The 19,537-nt window shown below is 43.2% G+C and overlaps 1 protein-coding gene across 1 annotated transcript in view; it reads right to left on the bottom strand.

The window, feature by feature from the left end:
- The window catches only part of CRAMP1 (cramped chromatin regulator homolog 1), a 615,140-nt gene that overhangs the window by 129,152 nt on the left and 466,451 nt on the right, over positions 1 to 19,537 (bottom strand).

Consider the following 19,537-nt stretch of genomic DNA (forward strand, 5'->3'; position numbering starts at 1 on the left):
TTCTACCAATTACGGCGCTAATACAACAAGCAACTGTCAGCACTTCTTCCAACGTCAACTGATTTTCTGTTTTGTCCCCCCCCTCCCCCCACCAACCCTTCCCTCTGGTTAGCTGAACAGTGTGCATAACTCTTTTAAACACATGAACCATCCAAAACAACCCAAATATTGCGGGAATATAATGAAAGCACTGGGTGTCATTAACAAGCTGATTGCGGAAGAGTCCAGGTTGTTCTTTATTGCTCCCTTGTCCCTCCGCTATTACTACTCTCCCGCCCCCCATCACTTCCTAGATCCCCACCTCCCAACCTAATTCCCCCCCCCCCCCCCGATCCCTTCCCAAAACAAGCTTTTCAGTCATCAAGTCCAGCCGGTAACTCAAAACCAAACACCTCTAGTTTAGAATTCTGCTCCTTGCAAGGGGTTGCAGAGTGTCCCAAAATTTCTCCCATATTCATTGCTGAAAGGTTAGAAGGAAAAGTTTGCTTTTTTGTGGGTGAAACAAAGATGGCCAATAGAGTAGATACACCCTGAGGGAGTAGAAACCATGAAAACAGATCTCCAAAAATTAGAATGGTCAACGGTCTCGCAGCTAAAATTTAAAACAAAGTAGTGCAGAGTGATACACTTGGGATTCAGAAATCCAAAGCAGATGTACCAGATAGGAGGAGAGAAACTGATGAGCACAGCTCAGGAGAGGGACCTTGGGGTGATGGTGTCTCAGGATCTCAAGGTGACGAAACGATGAGACAAGGCAGTGGCCACGGATATAACCAGAAGAAAGGAGGTATAGTACTGATGCCCCTGTACAAGTTGTTGGTGAGGCCCCATTTGGAGTATTGTGTTTTGGATGGAGGCCATATCTTGCTAAGGATTTAAAAGACATGAAACGGTTCAGAGAATAGTGATGAAAATGGTATGGGGTTTGCACCACAAGACATATGAGAAGAGACTCGAGGACCTGGAGATGTATACCTTAGAGGAAAGGAGAGACAGGGGTAATATGACAAAGACATTCGAATATTTGAAAGGTATTGATCTACAAACAACCTTTTCTAGACATGGGAAGGTGGTAGAACATGGATTGAGATTTCAGGGGGGGGGGGGGGGGCAACTCAGGACAAAGTACCTCATGAAAGACTCCAGAGGAAACTGGAGAGTCATGGGACAGGAGGTAGTGTTCTATTGTGGATTAAAAACTGGTTAGAAGATAGAAAACAGAGAGTAGGGTTAAATGGTCAGTATTCTCAATGGAGAAGAGTAGTTAGTGGGGTTCCCCAGGGGTCTATGCTGGGACCGCTGCTTTTTAACATATTTATAAATGACCTAGAGATGGGAGTAACTAGTGAGGTAATTAAATTTGCGGATGACACAAAGTTATTAAATCGCAGGAGGATTGTGAAAAATTACAAGAGGACCTCACGAGACTGGGCGTCTAAATTGCAGATGACGTTTAATGTGAGCAAGTGCAAAGTGATGCATGTGGGAAAGAGGAACTCGAATTATAGCTATGTCATGCAAGGTTCCACGTTAGGAGTCACAGACCAAGAAAGGGATCTAGGCGTCGTCGTTGATGATACATTGAAACCTTCTGCTGAGTATGCTGCTGCGGCTAAGAAAGCAAACAGAATGTTAGGTATTGTTAGGAAAGGAATGGAAAACAAAAATGAGGATGTTATAATGCCTTTGTAACACTCCATGCTGCGACCGCACCTCGAATATTGTGTTCAATTCTGGTCACCACATCTCAAAAAAGATATAGTGGAATTAGAAAACATGCAGAGAAAGGCGACAAAAATGATAAAGGGGCTGGGACGACTTCCCTATGAGGAAAGGCTAAAGCAGCTAGGGCTCTTTAGCTTGGAGAAAAGGCGGCTGCGGGGAGATATGATAGCGGTCTATAAAATAATGAGTGGAGTTGAACGGATAGATGTGAAGTGTCTGTTTACACTTTCCAAAAATAATAGGACTAGGGTGTACTAGGACTAGGGGGCATGCGATGAAGCTACAATGTAGTAAATTTAAAACGAATCGGAGAAACATTTTCTTCACTCAACATGTAATTAAACTCTGGAATTCGTTGCCAGAGAATGTGGTAAAGGCGGTTAGCTTAGTGGAGTTTTAAAAAGGTTTGGACGGCTTCCTAAAGAAAAAGTCCATAGACCATTACTAAATGGACTTGGTGAAAATCCACTATTTCTGGGATAAGCAGTATAGAATGTTTTGTACTTTTTTGGGATCTTGCCAGGTATTTGTGACCTGGCTTGGCCACTGTTGGAAACAGGATGCTGGGCTTGATGGACCTTTGGGCTTTCCCAGTATGGCAATCAGGAAGTACGTTTTCATGGAGAGGGTGGGTGATACCTGGAATGCCCTCCCACAGGAGGCGGTGGAGATGAAAACAGTAACAGAACTCAAAAATGTGTGGGATACACACAAAGGAATTCTGTATGGAAGGCATGGAACCAAACAAGCTTAGTGGTGATTAGATGACAGCACCAGTAATTGAGAAGCAAAGTCAGTGCTGGGCAGACTTCTACAGTCTGTGCCCTGATCGTGGCTGGACAGATTTGGATGGGCTAGAGTGGGGCTTCAATGACAACTTCAGTGGTTGGAGAACAAGGCCAGTGCCAGGCAAATTTTTATTGTCTGTGCCTTGGAAATGGTGGGGACTGATCAGGATCAAATGTGATTTTCTTGTTGGGCAGATTGTATGGACCGTGCAGGTCTTTATCTGCAGTCATCTACTATGTTAATATGCAACTATGCTTTATGTAGCATTATCTCCTCTATAATGTAAGCTATGACAAAATGACGACTGTCATTGTGGCATGGTTTACATTATAAAGGGAATAATCCTTGATACAGCATAAAACAAAGCTTGATTCATGTCAGATCATTGTCCCTATGCTGACTCATAGATGAATAATGGGACAGGCTTTCTTAATGAATTTTGGGGAAAAACCCCCCAACTTTCTGAGATAAAATAATATACAGAATAAAAAGTGGTTAAAAAAAAAGGACTAAGTGGCAAAAAAAGGACCAATGATGATTCTGGTGTGCTAATCTCCATGGGGGCGTAAAAACCTAGGAGTTACACTTCTGAAGGTCTGATGTACTTATATAATTTAAATCCCATTGGGAGGGAACTATGAAGGATATATATATTAGTTATTTAGTCTCTCTAGAAATTTTGTAGTGCCTTTTTCATTTAAACAATAGTTTATTATATAACAAATGCACATACAGTGCAACTCTGCCTCTGCTCTGCCAAAACTACATCTCTGAGAACCTCTATGCACAATCTGAAAAGTTGGTGCTATTTTTCAGCACACTAAGTGCATATACCTACATGCAGTTTTTATAAACTTCCTTTTCCATATGTAAAACATGCTTTACACTAAATACTTTATTAAATTACCCAAATGTGAAACAATGTATAGTTAAACTACTGTAGATCCTTGCCTATAGGTTGATCTAGTAAGTTGGACCCCTATGTTCCTCCTCAATTATACTGTCCATTTAGAGACTTGAGTATAGATTGCCCCATCCCTTTCTTTCCCTTCCCTATCCAGATACACTGGTTCCAGCATTACCCCTTCCCTATCCTATCTCCCACCCCCAAGCTCCACACACAGCAGTCACATCCATAGCATCACTCCTCCACACTCCATGCCAGTGCTTTCAGTCATACCTGGTTCCTCAGCACTGCCGCAGGGCCTCTCTCTATAGGCCCATGCCCAGATATGCTGCCAGGTCATGCCCTCTGTTCGACAGAGTGTATGAAGAGGGTGTGCACCTTTTATTTTATTAATTTATATATGATAAACTCCCACACGCAAGGATTTCATGGCAGTGTACAAAAATCTTAATGAGAGACTGTGAAACACCATAAAAAACTGTAACAAATAAAATAGAAATTAGGCCCTACCTGCTAATATGCTTTCCTTTAATCCCTTCAGACTGTCGGGTTATGCACTCCCACCAGCAAATAGAGAATGAAAACCTCTGACTTCTAAGAAAGCCTATAACATTGGTGTGCAATCCCCTGAGTGTCAGTACTTCTATAGAAAAGCAGATCTGTAAGAACAGACCCTTTCTCTCCCAGAGCTTCATCTACACCTTTTGCCCAACAGGGTACCCATTCTGCCTATTTAGATTTTAAAAAAAAATCAAACTACTCAACTTGAACTAAACCAATACCAGGCAGCTCTACACCAGAACCCATGAAAAAACCCGCATCTCTCACTAACTCTGAATCTAAACAGCTAAAAAAAATAATTTGCCCCAATAAGCGGGCGAATACTGAAGAAGCGAGAACACCTGATCCATGCAGGATCTGGGTCAATCTGGAGGAACTAAAAAAAGGAAATTAGCAAGTAAGACCTAATTTCTTCTTCCATAGCATCCCTCCAAACCGGCCCAGACTAATGAAAAGTACCAAAGCAGTGACCATTAAGGGTGGGACCCCTGAGCCCCAAATCCAAGACATGAGCACACAGAAGCCACATCCTGATAAGCCTGCACATCCACCCGATAGTGACAAGCAAGTATGCGGAGATGACCAAAAGGTAGCCCTATAAATTTTAAGGGTGGCACTAGACAGCTCTCCACCCAAGTTGATTGACCTCTGGTGGAATATGCCTTGCTTTAAGAAGGTATGCCAACGCAACAACCTCCTTGATCTAGAAATAGTGGCTTTGAAAGCCACCTCACCTTTTCTGCTACAACTGAACAGCAAAAACAGATGGTCCAAAAAGACTGTAAGCTCTTTCGAGCAAGGACTGTCTCTTCATGTTCAAATGTACAGCACTGCGTACATCTTGTAGCGCTATAGAAATGATAAGTAGTAGTAGTAGTAGAAACTCTTCTGTTCTCTTAAAAAACATCCGCAACACTCTCCGAACATCCAACCAATACAATTGCTGATGCTCATCCAAGCCCTTTGCCTCCCCCATGACAGGTAACACCACAGACTGATTGTGATAAAAAAAGAAAAGATGAAACCAGTTTGGGAAGGCAGGCAGGTAGCAGGCATTGGCCATAGAACCACTTTTTCTTTAGAAAACACTAAAAGGGGCTCCCTGCATGAGACAGCTTGTAACTCTGAAATCCTCCTTGCTGAAGCAATAGTGACAAGGAACACTGTCCTCAAAGTAAGGTCCTTAAGTGTACAGTCTTGCTAACTGCTCACAGAGGGCCTTCACTAAGGCTGACAACACAAGGTTAAGATCCCAAGGGGGGAACTGAAGGACAGACAAGCTTAACTCGTTTAAGGAATTGGATCATGTCCTGATGGGAAGCCAAGGGCTTGACCCTTCTCCAAAAACACACCAGGGCCACCGTATGCACCTTGAGAGATTTAGTTATAAAACTGTCCTGCAAAAAAAATCCAAAAGGTGTGCCAAAGAAGACTTTAAACAGGGCAATATGGCGATCCTCACACCTGCTGTCAAAGATACACCACACTCTAACGTAAGCCAAGGAAAGAAAAATTATGTTTTGCTTGATAATTTTCTTTCCTTGAATCATAGCAGACAAATCCAGAGATGAGTGAGTGATTGACCATCTACCAGAAGGTGGAAATAGAGGATAGTAAGAAGCCTGGTCAATGAGTATTTCAGATGAAGCAGAAGGATAAAATGTGTCAAAGCCCTCTCCTTCACAAAAAGACAAGCAAATCCAAGTAGAATTCAAACTTGTGAAAACTTACAGCAACAATGCTAAACAGAGAAAAACAGCTGAAAAAGCTGTTACATACCTGTAGGTGTTTTCTGAGGACAGCAGGCATATATTCTCATATGGGTGATGTGATCCATGGAGCCTGGTGCAGAAACTGCCAAGTGCACCATCACTTTAAATCTTTCAGGCATTGTCCCCAGCGCATGAACTAAGACAACTCCAAGAGGAGGCAGGAGTGATGTGAGAATATATGCCTGCTGTCATTGGAGAACACTTGCAACAGGTGAGTAGCTTAGCTTTCTCTAAGGACATGCAGCACGATATTCTCACAAATAGGAATCACTAGCTACCAGGCTCTTGAGAAGGATGAATTTTTATAACTAAGTAGACAGTTAAATAGCAAGAGGATTGTGAAAAATTACAAGAGGACCTTACGAGACTGGGCATCTATATGGCAGATGACGTTTAATGTGAGCAAGTGCAGAGTGATGAATGTGGGAAAGAGGAACCCGAACTATAGTTATGTGATGCAAGGTTCCACATTAGGCGTCAATGACCAGGAAAGGGATCTAGGTTAAATCGTTGATATGTTGAAACTCTCTTCTCAGTGTGCAGTGGTGGCTACTAAGAAAGCAAATAGAATGTTAGGTATTATTAGGAAAGGAATTTATTTATTTGTTTGTTACATTTGTATCCCACATTTTCCCACCTATTTGCAGGCTCAATGTGGCTTACATTGTACAGTAGAGGCGATCGCCAATACCGGTATGAACAATTACAAAGTTAGGTTAATGGCAGGGTAATGATCAAGTATGAGAGGCACATTGGGGGTTATAAGGAAGAAGGGTTAGGTTATGTCCAGTACGAAATTATATCTTGTTCTGTTGCGGGGTTAAGGCATTTAGGTTGGATCGTTAGGGTATGCCTTTTCGATTAGGTAAGTATTTAGGAGTTTCCGGAAGTTTAGGTTGAATGGAAAACAAAGGCATTATAATGCCTCTGTGTGACCGCACCTCGAATACTATCTGCGGTTCTGGTCACCGCATGTCAAAAAAGATATGGTGGAATTAGAAAACGTATAGAGAAGGGCAATGAAAATGATAAAGGGGATGGGACGACTTCCCTATGAGGAAAGGTTAAAGCGGCTAGGGCTCTTCAGCTTGGAGAAAAGATGGCTGAGGGGAGATAAGACTAAAATAATGAGTGGAGTGGAACAGGTAGATGTAAATCACTTGTTTATTCTTTCCAAAAATGCTAGGACTAGGGGGCAAGCAATGAAGCTAAAAAATAGTAAATTTAAAACAAATCAGAGAAAATATTTCTTCACGCAACATGTAATTAAACTCTGGAGTTCGTTGCCAGAGAAATGTAGTAAAAGCAGTTAGTTTAGTGGGGTTTAAAAAAAAGGTTTAGATAGCTTCCTAAAACTAAAGTCCATAAGCCAATATTAAGATGGACTTGGGGGGAATTCACTGCTTATTTCTAGGATAAGTGGAATAAAATGTATTGTAATGTTTGGGGATCTTGAAACCTGGATTGGCCACTGTTGGAAACAGGATGCTGGGCTTGATAGACCTTTAGTTTTCCAGTATGGCAACAATTATGCACTTATGAAGCAAGTCAAAGGGCATCCACCAAAAACAACAAGGACCCCATCTTCACCTTGGCCACTTCCTGGTCCACTAAGGCTCGATCCCCAGAAGGGTCATCCAGAACCCTCTCAGACCATAATATTTCCAGTGAAGGTGTGCACTCCTTAGCAGAGCCCAGAAAATGCTCTATGGAGCTGGCTGAGCTGCAGCAGCTCTCTCTTTTTTTTTTTTAATTGGTTGCTGTCAAGTGCAGGAGGCACTCAAGGCTCCTAGAAAAAAAAAACTGGGCTGAGGCTCCAAGTCCTCCTGGCAGATGGGAGAGTCGGATGAGGGACCCGGCCACCCAAGAGTACACCCCAGGGGGTTACAGTGGCCCCCCACAGGCCAACCACCCCAACTGCAAGGGCCGACTAGAGGAACAGCCAGAAACGTTAACCCCTAACAGGTTTTTTTTTTTCTAATCAATATAGAATGCTAATGCTTCCATTCAACCCTAAGCCAAGAAACCCCAAAGGACCTGCTCTTCTAGGCATACCAGACTGCCTAAGACTGCACAGGCTGCTCACCTACCATTTGCTGGAGAAAGAGGACATAATGGCTGGCTAAAGCAGAGGCATAGCCAGACAACAGATTTTGGGTGGGCCTAGGCAAGAATTGGGTGGGCACCAAGTGTTCTCCTCCCCCCCCCCCCAAAAAAAAAATGATCTCAGCTGGTGGAAAAACACTTCTTTCCACCTTGGCAGCAGTATTGCACTGAAAACTGAGCATGCGCAGGTGCCGGTGTCATGGAGAGTAGCGTTTTTGTTAGCATCAGGGGAAAATCTTCAGCTGGCGGAGCTTGGGATTCCCACCAGTTACCACTAAACATGTGCTACTGTTGGGTGGGCCTGAGCCATAAATGGGTGGGCCAGCCCACCTGTGGCTACGCCACTGGGCTGAAGAGTGGTATAGTACTAATATACAGGTTCAGAAAGATGTTATATTCTCAGTTTCCATCTGCTAGTAGGCAAACATAACCTACACATCGGCAGCTGGACAAATCTGGAGGGCTGATAAGGAACCAATATTATCCAAAAAGGCAATATATATACTGGATACATAAAAGGGAACATAAGAACTAAAGGAGGGGGATGTCTCCGAAGAAAAGGAAAAGAAAATGCTTTCCCAATAAACCACTCTTTCATGTGGCAATAAATGTTTTTTAAACGAAGATTCTAATCAAAGGTCCACTGGTTCCATGTTCCACAAAACAAAGGCGACAGCAGAAAACCTATGACTTACGAACAGGAAGTGTCAAGACAAAGGCTAGTAGGGGAAGGAACCAATAAAATATTGGTATTTGAAGAGTGGAGTGAGAGATATGAGATAAGCTGATCTGACAGGTAAGATGGCAACCCTGTATAAAAGGCCCTCTATCCCGGAGGTAATTAACAGAAAGACCATTACTCAACTTCTGCTGAAATGATTGATCCCAGATGACACAAGCAATAAGAGAGTTGAATATCGCCTGTGTATACATAAGGTGTAATACCGTGATCCTATTATTAGTGTGACAAGAGGAGAAATGAACATATTAAATAATGATGGGGCAGTATGGAATCTTGAGGTATCCTACCTGAACAAGGGCCTGTAGAGGAAGGCCTTGTGCTGGTGCTGAAAGTGCTATGCAGCACTGGGGAACAGGTATGACAAAACGCTGGCACAGAAAAGCGAGGAAGGACATAACGCTTGTGGTTACTATAGTGAGACATGGGTAGACTCAAGGCGGAGAAGGAAGGGAAGGGGAGATACTGAAATCAGACTGGGTGGATAAGGAAGTGCACAGTCTGCATGGGTAGACTTAAGTATAGGATGTCACTGCCCCCCCCCCCCCCCCGACATGACCTTCCAAAAAGGTTAAACAATTTTGTGGCCTATACACAATTATATATGGTATATTAACTGCAATGAGATCTGTCAAAGCAAAAAACAAGTGCATATAGTTATAACAGAGGAGAAAAGACCTCAGATTTAAATTACTGCTAATAACTCAGCAGTCAAATGGACTATAATTTTAATTACTGTCATAAAACCTCCTCTTTCTATGTTATGCATCACATTTATAAACGTAATGTGTTTTACCTACATATGATACTGATATCTTTAAAGTGGCACCATGCATGTATGTATATATATATATATATATATATATATATATATATATATGTATATCGTAAGAGTACTGCATGGTAATGGATGGGGAGATTATACGGGTTTGCCGCAGCTGGGACGGCAGCCCGCATTACATCGACAGGGAAATCTGCTAATAGAGATCTGGTCTACAGGGATAACATGAAGGGATTAACACTTTATTCCTGGAATGTGGGAGGAATTGGATCACCTACTAAGAGAAAGAAAATCTTGGGGGCAATGAAAAAGAAAGGAACATCAATAGCCATGTTACAGGAAACACACCTTTCATCACAGGAACATGCAAAGTTTAAGTCCTGGTAGATAGATGCGCCAGCAGTGGGGAAAAAAGCGGGGGTGGTAATACTATTTCATAAATCACTGCAGGTGGAGCAGGAAAAAGTATATTGTGATCCAGACGGCAGATATATAATAGCCAAAGTGATGGTAAACGGCATAAAGATGATACTGGTCAATGTCTATGCCCCCAATGTGTACAGCAAGAAATTGTTTGGACACCTAATAGTCCATATTCAACGGGTTAAACTACAAGATCCACATATTAGGACAGTAATAGGAGATTTTAATGTAGTGGCGGAGCCATGGATGGATAGAACTGGGAGCTTAGGAGATAGGCCGGGTGACCACACGAAGGGAATTCCACTTCTATGTGACATGCTAGCAGTGGTGGATATATGGCGTTTATTACATCCAGACACTCGAGATTATACCCATTACTCCCGAGCACACCATATACAATCTCGGCTTGACTATATATTGATGATAGATGAGGACGGGGTCACGGATATTCAGGAAGTAGGCATAGATCCCACCATTGTTTCAGATCATGCACTAATATGTGTCACATATCATATAGCAGGATCGCAATGCCAAACACGGAAGTGGATGTTCCCCTTAGACCTTTATTATGATAGGGATTTCCTTCCTTATATTAGAGGGCAATGGATGGACTATAAGATACACACATACTTCGAATCCTATACTATATTGGGAGACCGCTAAGGCGGTGCTCCGTGGAGCAATAATATCTTATAAGTGGGACTCTTATGTCATTGAGATATACCAAGATCTGGCCTCTGTTACTTTGAGACGCAGTGCTGCATTGAAACCAATCACTATGAGACTCACAGAAATGGGGATAAAGTATCGTTGGCAACACCCGTTTGCCCTGGTCTTCTTTAAAGATGGCCGCATACACCAAGTTAAATCCATGGATGATGCTCGAGTGATTCTACCTGAGGGAAATACTAAAGAGCCTTCAGCAACCCCGAGAAATTCCAGAGCGACTTCCTTGCCTGTGCGTCCACAGTGGCAGCGAGTTGAAAAAAGTCACAAGTGTCTACATGAAGATAGTAGAACAAGAGGACATGAAATGAGATTGAAGGGGGGCAGACTCAAGAAAAATGTCAGGAAGTATTTTTTCACGGAGAGAGTAGTGGATGCTTGGAATGCCCTCCCGCGGGAGGTGGTGGAAATGAAAACGGTAACAGAATTCAAACATGCGTGGGATAAGCATAAAGGAATCCTGTGCCAAAGGAATGGATCCTCAGGAGCTTAGTCAAGATCGGGAAGAGGGGGTTGGTGGTTGGGAGGCGGGGATAGTGCTGGGCAGACTTGTACGGTCTGTGCCAGAGCCGGTAGTTGGGAGGCGGGGCTGGTGGTTGGGAGGCGGGGATAGTGCTGGGCAGACTTGTACGGTCTGTGCCAGAGCCGGTGGTTGGGAGGCAGGGCTGGTGGTTGGGAGGCGAGGATAGTGCTGGGCAGACTTATACGGTCTGTGCCAGAGCCGGTGGTTGGGAGGCGGGGCTGGTGGTTGGGAGGCGGGGATAGTGCTGGGCAGACTTATACGGTCTGTGCCCTGAAGAGCACAGGTACAAATCAAAGTAGGGTATACACAAAAAGTAGCAAATATAAGTTAGCTTGTTGGGCAGACTGGATGGACCGTGCAGGTCTTTTTCTGCTGTCATCTACTATGTTACAATGTCTTACAGCATCAAAAGTCTGGTGGTCAACTTGCTTGACTGTGTTAGAGGTCCTGATTCCTCCTGGACCAAATGAGTTTGTTGCAATTTTGTGTGAGGCTTGATTTGCGAAACTTGCACTGTCTGTTATATTGTTTATTGTATTGCTGGGAAGGGTACGCATTTGTTGATCTAAGTTTTTCAAGTGAATGGCTGAGGGGGAGAAGAGAACGTATGTCACTTCTATCCACTTGATACCTCTTTGCTGTTGTTTAAGGGAGGATCTAAATGTTTGGGGTATGGTGGGAGGGGAGGGGGTGGAGAGAACTACTACTACTATTACAAATCATTTCTATAGCACTACCAGTCGTACGCAGCATACCAGTCGTACGCAGCACTTCACAATTGAACATGAAGAAAAGACAGTCCCTGCTCAAAAGAGCTTACAATCTAAATCAGGACAGACAGGCAGGACAAATAAGGGAAAAGGGTAGGACAGACAGATAGGACACATAGGGAAAAGGGACTATTGAAGACAGGAAGACAAGATAAGGTTAAGAGCAGGTGACAAGTTAGGAATTAAAAGCAGCATCAAACAGGTAGGCCTTTAGCCCGGATTTGAAGGCAGCCAGGGTGAGAAGATTAGAAGGTATCTGATAATTCAATATGACCCTGGTATCATGCTAGAGGGAAGCTTTGGAAGGAGGGCTCTGGTATTGATAAGACATTGGGGATCCTATTATTGTGTTCACGTTTTCTGACTACAGATGGCTGACATAACATTTGTAAGTTTAAATGTTAGAGGCCTTAATATTCCTATGAAATGACAACTGATGTTTAGAGAGTTGCTCCGCTTGCGGGCAGATATTGCCTTAGTTCAGGAAACGCATTTAAAGCCAACACATGAGTCACTCTGTAGGCATAACAAATATCCCTATCAATATTTTGCTTCCAACAAAGATGGTGTTAAAACTAGAGGGGTTCTTATTGCTCTTAACGGGTCACGGTCTTGGGAGGTGGATAAAGTTATTAGCGATAAGGAGGGACGATTTTTGTTGTGTATGGGCCTAATGCCAACCACAGGGATTTTTTTCATCAGCTACATCAAATATTATTAAAATATAAGGTATTGGGGGAGACTTTAATTTGACTCTTAACCTCCACTTAGAGAATTCCACCAGAAAGGTACAGTATGCGAGGCATGATCGTGAGTTGTTTCACGCTTTTTTGGCAAGGTGGGAGGTGTCAGATTTTTGGAGACAAATTAACCCTGCCACTAGGGAGTACACCTATTTTTCACAGGTACACCAGTCGTTTTCGCGTATTGACTTCTGGCTGGGGGACGTTGAATTGGTCCATGCAACTCTGGAACATCAAATCGTGTGCCGCACATGGTCAGATCATAGTCCGGTAGTATTGAAGCTAAGTCTCCCGGTGACAAAGAGAGCCCGACCTGAATGGCGGTTGGATGATTCCATCTTATCAGAGTTATCGTATTTTGTTCAAATGGAAAATCATATTAAAGAATATATCCAATTTAATGATAATGGAGAGGTTTCGCTGGGTGTTTTATGGGATGGATTAAATGCAGTAATGCGTGGCCACTTCATAGCTCTAAAAGCCCATATGCAGCGAGAGCGTAGAGGGACGGAGAATGACTTAAGAAAGAAGCTACTAGAAGAAAAAAGGACATTACATAGGCAGGCCCCACAGCATTCATCGTTATTATTGGAACAACTGCATAAACTGCGGACTGAATTGCAGGAGTTGCAATTAGCTGATATTGCTGAACAGCTACAGCGAGTCTGGCAATGCCATTTTGAGTTTGGTAATAAATCTAGTAAACTTCTAGCTCATAAGCTTAAAAAGCAAGTCTCACGTAATCATGTCTCTAGTCTCGAAACAGAGGATAGTAGAATAACATTCGCGTTATCACATATACAAAGATTGTTTCAGAGGTTTTATGAGAATCTCTACACGCCAGATGTTGACCCCTCAGAGAAGGCGATTTGGGCCTTTTTGGATCAGGTTACACTACCGATGTTAACTGTGGGGGCTCAACATTAACTCTCTAGACCTGTTGAATTGGATGAGATCCTCCAGGCGATTCATACTCTCTCTCCTAGCAAAGCTCTGGGACCAGATGGGTTCTCCAACAAGTTTTATAAAACTTTTGCTAAGATCTTGGGACCGCTGCTGCTAAGTTTGTTCAACTCTTTTAGTGCAGGCCAACCAATACCACAAACTTGGAACTTAGCAACTATATCAGTAATATTAAAGCCAGGTAAAGATCCCCTTAGATGTGGGTCTTATCGTCCCATTTTGTTGTTAGGGGTTGATTATAAAATCTTTACTAAGATATTAGTCACCTGTCTACAAAAATATCTCCCTTTTCTGATTCATAAGGATCAGGCGGGCTTTATTAGTGGTCGATAGACCTTTGATAATATACATTGGGCACTTCACCTCATATATTATGCTAGGACGGAAAAAATTCCTATGGGGTTACTATCCCTAGACGCTGAAAAAGCGTTTGATAGAGTGCACTGGCCATTTATGTTTGCTGTCTTAGAAAAAGTGGGTATTGCGGGTCAATTTTTATCTTGGCTTCATCTCTTATATGCAACGCCTTGTGCCTCAGTGAAGGTTAATGGGCAAAGTTCTTCCTCGTTTGTTTTGAAAAGGGGCCCGAGGCAGGGCTGTGCTCTGTCGCCTTTGCATTGGTGGTGGAGCCCCTGGCTTGTGGTATATGGGAGCATCTGGAGATTATGGGGTTGAGTGTTAAGGGTCTAGAATCGCGAATCTTGTTATTCGCCGATGATATCTTACTGATGTTGACCAACCCGGACATCTCTTTTCCTGCATTGTCTTCTATTCTGCAACATTACGAGCAGATCTCGGGTTTTAGGATTAACATGGAGAAGTCGGAAGCTTTGAATATTAGTTTACCTGAGGACCAGGTGACAAAGTTAAAATCTAATTTTCCTTTTCGTTGGGTGAAAAAGGTCATTCGCTATTTGGGAATTAATTTGACACGTGACTTAACCGACCTGTATGAAGCCAATTTCCCGGGGAAACTGCGAGAGTTATTTTCTGAACTAGAGCGCTGGGAGGGACTGACGATTTCTTGGATGGGCCGCATTAATGCGGTTAAAATGACAATTCTCCCTAAGCTATTATACCTCTTTCTGGCTCTTCCCATTTATCTGCCAGATCAGTTTTTTCAGAGTCTGAGACGAAAAGTATTTTCCTATATTTGGAAAAAGAGACTGCCAAGGGTGCGAGCAACAGTGATGTTCCAGAGACGTGAGCATGGAGGAATGGGGGTCCCTTCTTTTGTAGAGTACCATCAAGCTGTCCATCTTCGTATTTTGGCAGAGTGGCTAAGTGTATCTGGCAAAATCTGGCAGCTCCTCGAACAGGCAGAATTAGCTTCCTATCTGCTGAGAGCGATCCCTTGGCTGCCGGGTCCACTTGTAAGAAAGATTGCATCTGTGGCCCCACCACTTATTCGTTGGCCCCAACAGACCTGGATTGCATTCCGAAACAAATTCTTCCCAGGACGAAAGTATTTTTTGCAAATGTATATCCGATTTGCTTCACAATTTACCCCGGGGACCATTGATCCCTGCTTTCAATCCTGAGAGAGAATGGGTCTATGTACACTAGGACAGGTGTGGGAGAATGAAGAATTTATATTGTTTCAAAATAGTCGGGAGGAGTATGGTCTCCCAGCTGTTCATGCGTTTCATTATCAGCAGCTGAGAGACTTTGTGGTTAAGACGGGCCAAGGAAGAATTAAGTTTAGCTGGAACACCTTTGGAGTGGGCAGTGGTGAATGGAGCAACTAAGGGGTGTGTGTCCCGAATTTATAGAGCCCTTTTAGCTTATCAAAAACCCATTACATACTATTTGTCAAAATGGGAACTTGCCATAGGTGTTTCCTTTGATTATAGACAATGGAAAGGTATATTCAAATCTCTGCTTAAAGTTTCAATTTCTAGTAACTTGATGGAAAATGGTCATAAGATTCTATACCATTGGTATTATACGCCTAAGCGATTGTCCAAAATATTTCTGACAAGTTCAGCATTATGTTGGAGACAATGTGGAAGTGAGGATGAATGATACATATTTGGTGGGCTTGCCCACATGTCCAAAAGTTCTGGACTGCAATACTGAACCTTGTATTTAATTTAACAGGGACCCAATATCCTCTGAGGATGGAGTATTGCCTGTTGCATGTCAGGCCTCCAAGGGTGAAATCTTGTACGCATCACTTAGCTGCATATGTATTTGTTGCTAGTAAGCTGGCACTTGCTGCTGCTTGGAAGCAGCCAACTTTGCCAGGCATCCGTCAGAATTTACATAAGATGGCCTATATTCATTTGATGGCTAAGTTAACAGCCTTACGCACTGGTCATTTAGTGTCCTACTATCGTGTTTGGGATCCCTACATAAAGTGGTCATCGGGGCCTGGTCCTTCTATGTTGTTAAAGTAATTGAGATACTAGGTTCTTACATATAGAGGAGGGAGGGAAGGGGGTGGGAAGGGAAGAGTGTAGTGATATATTATTAGTAGACAGATTGTGGTAGAGTATGGTGGGAGGGGGGATGAGGGAGGGGGGGTTGGGTGTGGAGAAAAAATTTAAAGTTTGATGACGAGGTTAATACCTGTATGTGTTTTGCTTGACATGTTTACTGAATCACTAGACCCTACCTGTCCTTCCAACTACTGCCCCATCTCCCTCCTACCTTTCCTCTCCAAGACACTTGAACGCGCCGCTGCCTTGATTTTCTCTCCTCTCATGCCATCCTCGATCCACTTCAATCCGGTTTTCGTCCTCTACACTCGACAGAAACGGCACTCACTAAAGTCTGTAATGACCTGTTCCTTGCCAGATCCAAAGGTCACTACTCCATCCTCATCCTCCTCGACCTATCCGCCGCTTTTGACACTCTCAATCATAATTTACTTCTTGCTGCACTATCCCCATTTGGGTTCCAGGGCTCTGTTCTCTCCTGGTTCTCCTCTTATCTCTCCCACCGTACCTTCAGAGTACATTCTCATGGATCTTCCTCCACCCCCATCCCGCTCTCTGTTGGAGTTCCTCAGGGATCTGTCCTTGGACCCCTTCTTTTTTCAATCTACACCTCTTCCCTGGGCTCGCTGATTTCCATGGTTTCCAATACCATCTTTATGCTGACGACACCCAGCTTTACCTCTCCACATCAGCAATCACTGCGGAAACCCAGGACAAAGTATTAGCCTGCTTATCCAACATTGCTGCATGGATGTCCAACCGCCACCTGAAACCGAACATGGCCAAGACCGAGCTCATTGTCTTTCCACCCAAACCCACTTCTCCTCTCCTTCCACTCTCTATTTCAGTCGACAACACCCTCATCCTCCCCGTCTCATCTGCCCGCAACCTCGGAGTCATCTTCGACTCCTCCCTCTCCTTCTCTGCCCATATCCAGCAGACAGCCAAGACCTGTCGCTTCTTTCTCTATAACATCAGCAAAATTCGCCCCTTCCTCTCCGAGCACACCACCTGAACTCTCATCCACTCTCTCATCACCTGTTGCCTTGACTACTGCAACCTACTCCTCACTGGCCTCCCCCTTCAATCCGTTCAGAACTCTGCTGCCCGTCTTATCTTCTGCCTAGACCGATATGCTCATATCACCCCTGTCCTCAAGTCACTTCACTGGTTTCCGATCAGGTACTGCATACAGTTCAAGCTTCTCCTACTAACCTACAAATGCACTCAATCTGCAGCCCCTCATTACCTCTCTACCCTCATCTCCCCTTACGCTCCTACCCGTAACCTCTGCTCACAGGACAAATCCCTCCTCTCATACCCTTCTCCACCACCGCCAACTCCAGGTTCCGCCCTTTCTGCCTCGCCTCACCCTATCCTTGTAATAAACTCCCTGAGCCCATATGCCAAGCCCCCTCCCTGCCCATCTTCAAATCCTTGCTCAAAGCCCACCTCTTCAATGTCGCTTTCGGCACCTAACCATTGTACCTCTCTCCAGGAAATCTAGACTGCCCCCAATTTGATTGACTGCACTTTTTTGTCCTTTAGATTGTAAGCTCCTTTGTGCAGGGACTGTCCTTCTTTGTTAGATTGTACAGTGCTGCGTAACCCTGGTAGCGCTTTAGAAATGTTAAATAGTAGTAGTAGTAGAATCCAATTTGTTGTATATTGAGTTCTTTGGAGGCTTTCTATGCTCAATCATCAATAAAAAAAATTGTACAAAAAAAATAAAATTGAAAAATTGTTAAATAAAAAAGGAAGGCCTTTGCCTAAAAAAAAAAAAAAAAGAAACACGGCGCCACTTTGAAGAGCTTTACCTGATGTACGATACTAATAGTAACATTTGTTCATACCTGTTAATTTCATGTACATAATTTGTTCATACTTTTTAAGTTCCTGTACATAATATGTAAACCACTTTGACTGTAACTACAGAAAGGCAGTATATCAAAATCCCTTCCCCTATCCCTTCATCCTATTAGAACAGTCTAGACCTACAGGTTTTGCCCTCTTACTAGAACATAGAGGCAGAGACTTGAAGATTCGCATGATGACATCAGTATAACAGGTGGTGCAGACAGTAAAAAAAAAAAAAAACTATTAGACTAATGTCAAAGCCACTCAACAGGGAGCCCAAAACAATTAAGAGGAAAAAAGAGCCACACGGAACCTAGAAGAGAGACCCCATAAGGCTACTTTTGCTAAATTGACAATATACAGAAAGGTAGCAGAACCTAGGACCCATGAATCTACAAAATCCATCAGTTTTCCTGTGCAGTTCCTGGACTGGTCTAGCAATACTCAAAAGAAAGTAATAGGTAAGAAAAATTTCACTTCTCTTATTATCCTGCTAGACCAGTCCAGACCTATGGGATGAACCAGAGCTTTCATTCCACAGGGTGTGAAGAAAGATACATCATCCTCCAGAACTGCACTACCAATGACACTGGCCTGCCTAGTCTAAACATCAAGTCTGTAATGTTTGACAAAAGAATGGAGGGATGACTCATGTTGTGGTCCTAAAAATGTTTTCCAGGGCAATAACCTCTCGTAGAGGAACTTTAAGGTCCAGAGGAACCTCTAAAGAATGTAGGCTGACTTAAAAGTCAACCTAATTCAGTGTACAATTGAACACTTTTGAGGCCAAATGCCCTCTCTGTGAGGATCATAAGAGGCGACAAAAAGACGATCTGATATCCAAAAAAGATGTGACCTCCAAGTAGTGAATGGGACTGTTTGACAGTCCCAATACTGAGAACCTTTGAAAGGCAGGGAAAGAAATGAAACATATGTACCAGTCCACTAGAAGTAAAGAAATACTGGAACATTCCTGGTTGAACCACCTGTTATACTGATGTCACCGTAATGTCCTCTTCCAACTCTCTGCCTCTATTTGCTAGTAAGGGGACAAAACCCATAAGTCTTGACTGTTCTAGCAGGATAAGGAAAACATATAATATATGTGATGTACAGCACAATTGTACAGAGGACTTTTTATGATCAATGATTATAGCCCAACTGGCCACGAAGTTATCAGGGCAAATTTAAATTTGAGGTCTTTTTCTATTATAACTATATGCTTGTTTTATTTTGACAAACCTCACTGCAGTTATTAAAAAATTATACCCCAAGTGACTATCTTCTAATGAATACTGATGGCCAAATCTGTTTTCACTGTCAAAACTGGTTATCATATTGCTGCTACTCTCAAAACATCTAACATGTATACAGTAACCTGCAGTTTAAAAACAAGGGAGTAAGTCAGAGTTTCCCAAACTGTGGGTCACAACCCCAGTGAAACCTATATTTGAGGCTGCAACCTGGGTGAGCGCTCCATAGAGTGCTAATGTCCTGCATCATCCAGGGGCTCCATGCTTTCTGCGGCCATGTGAACTGGGGACAGCCACAGAAACATTGGAGAGTGCTGCTCTAAATGAAGACAATTTCATTCACTTTGAATTCTGAAAAGTTATCTTTGAAGCTTTAGATCCAGAAGAACAATGCAACTTTTATACTGGTATTAGCTAGGAGCAAGATCAGAGACTCCCCCCCCCCCCCCCCCCCATCT

Source organism: Microcaecilia unicolor, chromosome 8 (genome assembly GCF_901765095.1).
Source record: "Microcaecilia unicolor chromosome 8, aMicUni1.1, whole genome shotgun sequence".
Classification (NCBI taxonomy): domain Eukaryota; kingdom Metazoa; phylum Chordata; class Amphibia; order Gymnophiona; family Siphonopidae; genus Microcaecilia; species Microcaecilia unicolor.